Source organism: Lolium rigidum, chromosome 3 (assembly GCF_022539505.1).
Source record: "Lolium rigidum isolate FL_2022 chromosome 3, APGP_CSIRO_Lrig_0.1, whole genome shotgun sequence".
In the NCBI taxonomy this organism is placed as follows: domain Eukaryota; kingdom Viridiplantae; phylum Streptophyta; class Magnoliopsida; order Poales; family Poaceae; genus Lolium; species Lolium rigidum.
In genome coordinates, this window is record NC_061510.1 from 282,909,570 (window position 1) to 282,919,232 (window position 9,663).

The window sequence follows — 9,663 nt, forward strand, 5'->3', positions numbered from 1 at the left end:
GTTGTCTTTCCCTATCTTCTTTTCTTTCGTTCCCTTATATTTTTTGCTGCTATATTGATAGAGCTGACGAGGGAGAAGAAGAAGAACCCGAAGCTCATGGGCCAGCTCCTACGAGCACTTCCAACACGCTGGTTCTTTCCGAGGAACGTCATGTTGCTTCAGAAGCCTCGCCTTCCCACAACATAATTTAGAAGCACCGACTCCAGTGCCCAGTGATACGTCTCCAACGTATCTATAATTTCTGATGTTCCATGCTTGTTTTATGACAATACCGACATGTTTTGTTCACACTTTATGTCATATTTATGCATTTTCTGGAACTAACCTATTGACGAGATGCCGAAAGGCCGATTCTGTCGTTTTCTGCTGTTTTTGGTTCCGTAAAGGCTGTTCGGGCAATATTCTCGGAATTGGACGAAATCAACGCCAAACCTCCTATTTTTCCCGGAAGGCTCCGAACACCGAAGAAGAGTCGGAGAGGGGGCACGAGCCCACCAAACCCTAGGCCGGCGCGGCCAAGGGGGGGCCCGCGCCCCCCTATAGTGTGGCCACCCTGTCAGCCCTCCTGCGTCGCCTCTTCGCCTATAAAACTCCTTTCGACCTAAAAACGCAGTACCAATTGACGAAAACTCCAGAAAGACTCCAGGCGCCGCCACCGTCGCGAAACTCCAATTCGGGGACGAACTCTCGTTCCGGCACCTCGCCGGGACGGGGAATTGCCCCCGAGCCATCTCCACCGCCGTCTTCACCGCCATCTTCACCGCCATCGCTGCCTCCATGATGAGGAGGGAGTAATCCACCCCCGAGGCCGAGGGCTCCGCCGTAGCTATGTGGTTCATCTCTCTCCCATGTACCTCAATACAATAATCTCATGAGCTGCTTTACATGATTGAGATTCATATGAGTTTTGTATCACTATTCATCTATGTGCTACTCTAGTGATGTTATTAAAGTAGTTTTATTCCTCCCGCACGGTGTAATGGTGACGAGTGTGTGCATCCGTGTTAGTACTTGGCGTATGCTATGATTATGATCTCTTGTAGATTATGAAGTTAACTATTGCTATGATGGTATTGATGTGATCTATTCCTCCTACATAGTGTGAAGGTGACGAGTGTGCATGCTATGTTAGTACTTGGTTTAGTCGTGTTGATCTTTCATGCACTCTAAGGTTATTTAAATATGAACATTGAATTGTGGAGCTTGTTAACTCCGGCATTGAGGGTTCGTGTAATCCTACGCAATGGTGTTCATCATCCAACAAGAGTGTAGAGTATGCATTTATCTATTCTGTTATGTGATCAATGTTGAGAGTGTCCACTAGTGAAAGTATGATCCCTAGGCCTTGTTCCTAAATACTGCTATCACTCGCTTGTTTACTCGTTTTATCTTGCGTTACTACTCGCTGCGTTACTACTCGCTTGTTTATCGTCCCGGGCAAAGCACTTTTACGGTGCCGTTGCTACTACTTATTTATACCACCCGTATTTCACTATCTCTTCGCCGAACTAGTGCACCTATTAGGTGTGTTGGGGACACAAGAGACTTCTTGCTTTGTGGTTGCGGGGTTGCATGAGAGGGATATCTTTGACCTCTTCCTCCACGAGTTCGATAAACCTTGGGTGATCCACTTAAGGGAAAACTTGCTGCTGTTCTACAAACCTCTCGCTCTTGGAGGCCCAACACCGTCTACGGGAAAAGGAGGGGGGTGTAGACATCAAGCTATTTTATCGCGCCGTTGCCGGGGAACGAAAAGCTACAATACAGGGATTTCCTCCCTCGTCAACCACGCGCCAGTTGTAGGCAGTCAAGCTATTTTCTGGCGCCGTTGCCGGGGAGGAAAGGTAAAAGGTACTCACACTCCGGATCTCGGCTACGAAGCTATTTTCCGGCGCCGTTGTAAGTACTCGAAGCTATTTCCTTTAGATCCTGCAATTGCAACTTTTTGTTTCTTGTTTACACTAGTTAGGCATAATGGAATACAACTATGAGCTTTTTGATTTATTTCCTAAGCTAGGACATGAATTGTGTGATGCGAAAATTAAAGAACCTATGGAACCTCAATTGCATGCTAATAGCAATATTATTGGTATGAACGCAATCACTGCTAATGCTATGAATAAGTCTAAGCTTGGGGAAGCTAGTTTCTGTGATCTTTTTGGCTTCCCATCTTTAGGGGAGAAAATTTGTTCTGATAATGCTTTATCTCCCATATGCGATAACTCTAATAATGCTTGTGATACTTTAAATCCACCTACTGCAAGTACTTCTTTCAAGATACCCATGAAAATTATTGAACGTGTTATGGATAACCACTATAGAGGGGATGGAACTATCCATCCTGGAGATCATTTACAGTTTTTGCATGAATTATGCGGGTTATTCAAGTGTGCAGGTATCTCTATGGATGAAGTGAAGAAGAATCTATTCTCTTTCTCGCTGACTGGTAAAGCGGCGCATTGGTATAAATTGTTGGAGAATAGTCATTCTCTTGGTTGGGAGGAAATTGCATCTCTCTTTTATTCTAAATTTTATCCTCCTCATGAAGTGCATATTGATAGGAATTATATTTATAACTTTTATCCTCGTGATGGAGAGAGTATTTCTCAAGCGTGGGGGAGATTGAAGTCACTAATGCTAAAATGTCCCATTCATGAGCTCCCCCGTAATGTTATTGTTAACAATTTTTATGCGAGACTTTCAAGACAACACAAGGACTATCTGGATGCCTGTTCGGAGGGATCTTTCACAAGCAAGGAGGTTGAAGCTAGGTGGGATCTTCTTGATCGGATTGAGGAGAACGCTGAAGGATGGGAGAATAACAAAGGTGAAGAGTCAGGTATAAATTATGATTATGAATGCATTGAAGCTTTTATGGATACCGATAAATTTCGAAATATGAGTGCTACTTATGGTCTTGACTCTCAAGTTGCTGCAAATCTTTATAAATCCTTTGCTTCTCATTTTGAATTGCCTAAGAAGAATTTTGATAAGTATCATGAACCTTTTAAAGAGGCTTGCATGAAGAATGAAATTGTTGTTAATTATTGCAATAAGCATGCTCAAACTCCTAAGAATGCTATTTCCTATAAGCATGTTAATTTTTGTGGAATGCATAGACCTTGTGGAATTAATCAAGCCAAAGATGAATATTGTATCCATCATGCTAATGAAAAAACTAGAAAGTGGTTTAGGGCTTTAGATGATATTGGTAAAAAAGTTTGTGCCCTCTATCCTTTTATTTGTGAAGTTTGCCATGAAGTGGGTCATTTTAATTTTCAATGCTCCTCCAATGATAATTTGAACCTAATGAGTGCTGCAAATTTGTATTGTGATGATGAAATTACTCCTAATCAGCATGATGAACTTACTTTATTTTTGGGGTGTGAAGAACTGTCGAGAAAAATCTCTTTGTTACATATGAGTGATCTTGATATTGATGATGTCCCGCATGGGTGTTTTTCTTATTGCATTGATAATAGCCATACAAATACTTACATACAAAATATTTTAGAAGATGACACCTTGCCAAAATATGATAGGACCGCTGTGTGTTTTCAACTAATTAATGAAAAGGAGGGATCCTCCCAAGTTTCTTCTATTGTTTCTAAAAGTAAATCAGGTTATGCGGACAAGCCACCCTTCAAGCCTCTTCCTCCTAAAGAAGGGAACGAGGAGAAGGAAGAGAAGAAGAAGAAGAAGAAAAAGGGAACGAAGAAGAAGAAGGAGAATAAAAAGAAAGAGGTAACGGCGTATCCCCGCGTGAATGAGATAACGCTAGGTAACCGTAAGTATGTTGCTCCTAATGATTATTGTGATAATGAATCTGAATACGATGATCTTCCTATGCCCTTTACATACATTAGCAATCATGATTTGAATGAGCACACTACTTTTGATATTGCAAATCTCTGGGAAACTAATTCTGAAAATGATGATGACAATGATTGCCATAGTGTCAGTGCTATCCATGCTTCCTCCCATAATGATATAGAAAGCTCTAAGCTTGGAGAAGAGGTGTTTGAAAATCCTTTTGCTACTGATCATTATGTGTTTGATACATCTCCTTCTAATAACAATGATGGTATGGACACAGATAAACCGACTGTGAAAGATAACTATTCTATTTTCTTTGATGATACTATACCTCCTATATTTGATGATGAGAATAATAATGATAGCTACTTTGTTGAATTTGCTCCCACTACAACTACTAATAAAATTGATTATGCTTATGTGGAGAGTAATAATTTTATGCATGAGACTCATGATAAGAATGCTTTATGTGATAGTTATATTGTTGAGTTTGCTCATGATGCTACTGAAAGTTATTATGAGAGAGGAAAATATGGTTGTAGAAATTTTCATGTTACTAAAACACCTCTCTATGCGCTGAAATTTTTGAAGCTGCACTTGTTTTATCTTTCTATACTTGTTGCATTATGCTTCTTGAACTTGTTTATTTACAAGATTCCTATGCATAGGAAGCATGTTAGACTTAAATGTGTTTTGAATTTGCCTTTTGATGCTCTCTTTTGCTTCAAATATTATTTCTTGCGAGTGCATCATTAAAACTGCTGAGCCCATCTTAATGGCTATAAAGAAAGAACTTCTTGGGAGATAACCCATGTGTTATTTTGCTACAGTACTTTGTTTTTATTCTGTGTCTTGGAAGTTGTTTACTACTGTAGCAACCTCTCCTTATCTTAGTTTTGTGTTTTGTTGTGCCAAGTAAAGTCTTTGATAGCAAGGTTGATACTAGATTTGGATTACTGCGCGAGAAACAGATTTCTTTGCTTGTCACGAATCTGGGCAAAATTCTCTGTAGATAACTCAGAAAATTATGCCAATTTACGTGAGTGATCCCCGGATATGTACGCAACTTTCATTCAATTTGAGCATTTTCATTTGAGCAAGTCTGGTGCCTCAATAAAATTCGTCTTTACGGACTGTTCTGTTTTGACAGATTCTGCCTTTTATTTCGCATTGCTTCTTTTGCTATGTGGGATGGATTTCTTTGTTCCATTGACTTCCAGTAGCTTTGGGCAATGTCCGGAAGTGTTAAGAATGATTGTGTCACCTCTGAACATGTGAATTTTTGATTATGCACTAACCCTCTAATGAGTTTGTTTTGAGTTTGGCGTGGAGGAAGTTTTCAAGGGTCAAGAGAGGAGGATGATACAATGTGATCAAGAAGAGTGAAAGCTCTAAGCTTAGGGATGCCCGGTGGTTCATCCCTGCATATTTCAAGAAGACTCAAGCATCTAAGCTTGGGGATGCCCAAGGCATCCCCTTCTTCATCGACAAATTATCAGGTTCCTTCTCTTGAAACTATATTTTTATTCGGCCACATCTTATGTACTTTACTTGGAGCGTCTGTATGTTTCTTGTTTTTGTTTTTTGTTTGAATAAATGCTTGTGTGGGAGAGAGACACACTCCACTGGTTCGTATGAACACATGTGTTCTTAGCTTTTAATGTTCTTGGCGAAGGTTGAAACTGCTTCGTTAATTGTTATATGGTTGGAAACGGAAAATGTTACATGTAGTAATTGCTAAAATGTCTTGGATAATGTGATACTTGGCAATTGTTGTGCTCATGTTTAAGCTCTTGCATCATATACTTTGCACCTATTAATGAAGAAATACATAGAGCTTGCCAAAATTTGGTTTGCATAATTGGTCTCTCTAAGGTCTAGATAATTTCTAGTAAAGAGTTTGAACAACAAGGAAGACGGTGTAGAGTCTTATAATGTTTACAATATGTCTTTTATGTGAGTTTTGCTGCACCGGTTCATCCTTGTGTTTGTTTCAAATAACCTTGCTAGCCTAAACCTTGTATCGAGAGGGAATACTTCTCATGCATCCAAAATCCTTGAGCCAACCACTATGCCATTTGTGTCCACCATACCTACCTACTACATGGTATTTCTCCGCCATTCCAAAGTAAATTGCTTGAGTGCTACCTTTAAACAATTCAAAATTTATCACCTCTGATTTGTGTCAATGTTTTATAGCTCATGAGGAAGTATGTGGTGTTTATCTTTCAATCTTGTTGGGCAACTTTCACCAATGGACTAGTGGCTTCATCCGCTTATCCAATAATTTGCAAAAAGAGTCGGCAATGGGATTCCCAGGTCCCAAATTAATTAACTTAAATAGACACTCCTCCATGGTATGTGATTGTTGGACGGCACCCGAAGGATTCGGTTAGCCATGGCTTGTGTAAGCAAAGGTTGGGAGGAGTGTCATCATAATAAAACTAAAATAAAAAGGCACTCCTTCATGGTATGAGATTGTTGGCGGGCACCCGAGGATTCGGTTAGCCATGGTTTGTGAAAGAAAGGTTGGAAGGAGTGCCACCCAAAAATAAAATAAAATGGGAGCCGCTCTTTGAAGGTTTGTCCGGCAAGGGGTTAGAGTACCCGCTACCATTCGTTGACAACAACATACACCTCTCAAAAATTTATTTTTATGCTCTCTTTATGTTTTCAAAACCAAAGCTCTAGCACAAATATAGCAATCGATGCTTTCCTCTTTGAAGGGCCATTCTTTTACTTTTATGTTGAGTCAGTTTACCCATTTCTCTCTATCCTAGAAGCAAACACTTGTGTTAACTGTGCATTGATTCTTACATACTTGCTTATTGCACTTGTTATATTGCTTTGCATTGACAACTATCCATGAGATATACATGTTACAAGTTGAAAGCAACCGCTGAAACTTAATCTTCCATTGTGTTGCTTCAATACCTTTACTAAGAATTTATTGCTTTATGAGTAACTCTTATGCAAGACTTATTGATGCTTGTCTTGAAAGTACTATTCATGAAAAGTCTTTGCTATATGATTCAATTGTTTACTCATTGCATTTACATTGTTTCGAATCGCTGCATTCATCTCATATGCTTTACAATAGTATGATTAAGATTATGTTGGTAGCATGTCACCTCGAAATTATCTTTTATCGTTTACCTACTCGAGGACGAGTAGGAACTAAGCTTGGGGATGCGATACGTCTCCAACGTATCTATAATTTCTGATGTTCCATGCTTGTTTTATGACAATACCGACATGTTTTGTTCACACTTTATGTCATATTTATGCATTTTCCGGAACTAACCTATTGACGAGATGCCGAAAGGCCGGTTCTTTGTTCTGCTGTTTTTGGTTCCGAAAAGGTCTGTTCGGGCAATATTCTCGGAATTGAACGAAATCAACGCCAAACCTCCTATTTTTCCCGGAAGGCTCCGAACACCGAAGAAGAGTCGGAGAGGGGGCACGAGCCCACCAAACCCTAGGCCGGCGCGGCCAAGGGGGGGCCCGCGCCCCCCTATAGTGTGGCCACCCTGTCAGCCCTCCTGCGCCGCCTCTTCGCCTATAAAACTCCTTTCGACCTAAAAACGCAGTACCAATTGACGAAAACTCCAGAAAGACTCCAGGGGCGCCGCCACCGTCGCGAAACTCCAATTCGGGGGCGGAACTCTCCGTTCCGGCACCTGCCGGGATGGGGAATTGCCCCGGAGCCATCTCCACCGCCGTCTTCACCGCCATCTTCACCGCCATCGCTGCCTCCATGATGAGGAGGGAGTAATCCACCCACGAGGCTGAGGGCTCCGCTGTAGCTATGTGGTTCATCTCTCTCCCATGTACCTCAATACAATAATCTCATGAGCTGCTTTACATGATTGAGATTCATATGAGTTTTGTATCACTATTCATCTATGTGCTACTCTAGTGATGTTATTAAAGTAGTTTTATTCCTCCTGCACGGTGTAATGGTGACGAGTGTGTGCATCCGTGTTAGTACTTGGCGTATGCTATGATTATGATCTCTTGTAGATTATGAAGTTAACTATTGCTATGATGGTATTGATGTGATCTATTCCTCCTACATAGTGTGAAGGTGACGAGTGTGCATGCTATGTTAGTACTTGGTTTAGTCGTGTTGATCTTTCATGCACTCTAAGGTTATTTAAATATGAACATTGAATTGTGGAGCTTGTTAACTCCGGCATTGAGGGTTCGTGTAATCCTACGCAATGGTGTTCATCATCCAACAAGAGTGTAGAGTATGCATTTATCTATTCCGTTATGTGATCAATGTTGAGAGTGTCCACTAGTGAAAGTATGATCCCTAGGCCTTGTTCCTAAATACTGCTATCACTGCTTGTTTCTTGTTTCTCTGCGTTACTACTGCTCGCGTTACTACTCGCTTGTTTATCGTCCTGGGCAAAGCACTTTTCCGGTGCCGTTGCTACTACTTATTTATACCACCTGTATTTCACTATCTCTTCGCCGAACTAGTGCACCTATTAGGTGTGTTGGGGACACAAGAGACTTCTTGCTTTGTGGTTGCGGGGTTGCATGAGAGGGATATCTTTGACCTCTTCCTCCCCGAGTTCGATAAACCTTGGGTGATCCACTTAAGGGAAAACTTGCTGCTGTTCTACAAACCTCTGCTCTTGGAGGCCCAACACTGTCTACAGGAAAAGGAGGGGGGCGTAGACATCAAGCTATTTTCTGGCGCCGTTGCCGGGGAACGAAAAGCTACAATATAGGGATTTCCTCCCTCGTCAACCACGCGCCAGTTGTAGGCAGTCACCCAGCCCCCGAGCGCCGAAGCCGAAGAAAGCTAAAACCGGGGCTGCTAGCACACATGAGCTTGCCACTGGGAGTACATCAGGTCTTCTCCTTGAGGATGTAAGTTTACTTTTCCTGCTTGTCGCCTTTTTGTGCAGCCCGAAAGATTTTATCTACCCTGACGTTGTTTTTCTGTCTTGCCGACTTTTTGCAGCCCTTAATGAAAGAGCTGGTCAACTTGGGCTCCCGATTTATCGGGTTCCGCGACGAGGCCGCGCCTTTAAGAGGTAAAACATTGCTGCTCTTGACATGATCGATGTCCCTATCTTGATTTTGCGTCCTCTCACCTTTTTCTTCTAGATGCGCTTCATCGTGCCGAGGAAGGCGCCGACGATCTGGAGGCCAAGCTCAAAGCCAGCGAGACAGCTCACAAGAAGGCTGAAAAGGACGTCGCTGCTGTCGAAGATCTTCGTCAAAGGCTTCAAGCCACTGAAGACGCTTTGTGAAACAAAGAGGCCAAGCAGGTCGAGCGCGAAAATGAAATAAGCATGCGCCTTGAAACGCAATCCCGAAGATTTTCAAGTAACACTATCTTTCCTTTTGTCGCTTTACTTTCCCTTGTGTCGACCTTATTTGTGGTGTTGACGAAGCCTTGCTTTTCTCCAGCAGGGAAAATGGGTGAGCAATACACTCTGAGCCAAGAGTCAGATGATCGTCTTCTGGACACTCTCAACATTCTTGAGCTAAACTGTGTCTTAGAGCGCAAGTCCATAACTTCCGTGCGGAATGCATTGAAGCGGGTCTTCCGCCACTTCTTCCTGAAGGATACTCAACCGGAGATTTTTCTCCGAGCTTGCCCAACATTTCCTGGGGAAGGATGATCCAGCTTTGGCCTCTCGTCAAGCTAGCTTGAAGATTGGGGTCGAAGGAACCATCACCCATGTCGCGGCCAGCGGCCAAAAAGTCGACTGGGTGAAGGCGAGATCAGGTTGCACTCGTTTACCTCCATCCATCGCGTTGCTTCCAGCAGATGATGATGTTGACGATGCCATCGAAATCACGACCTTGTGACCTCCAATTTCC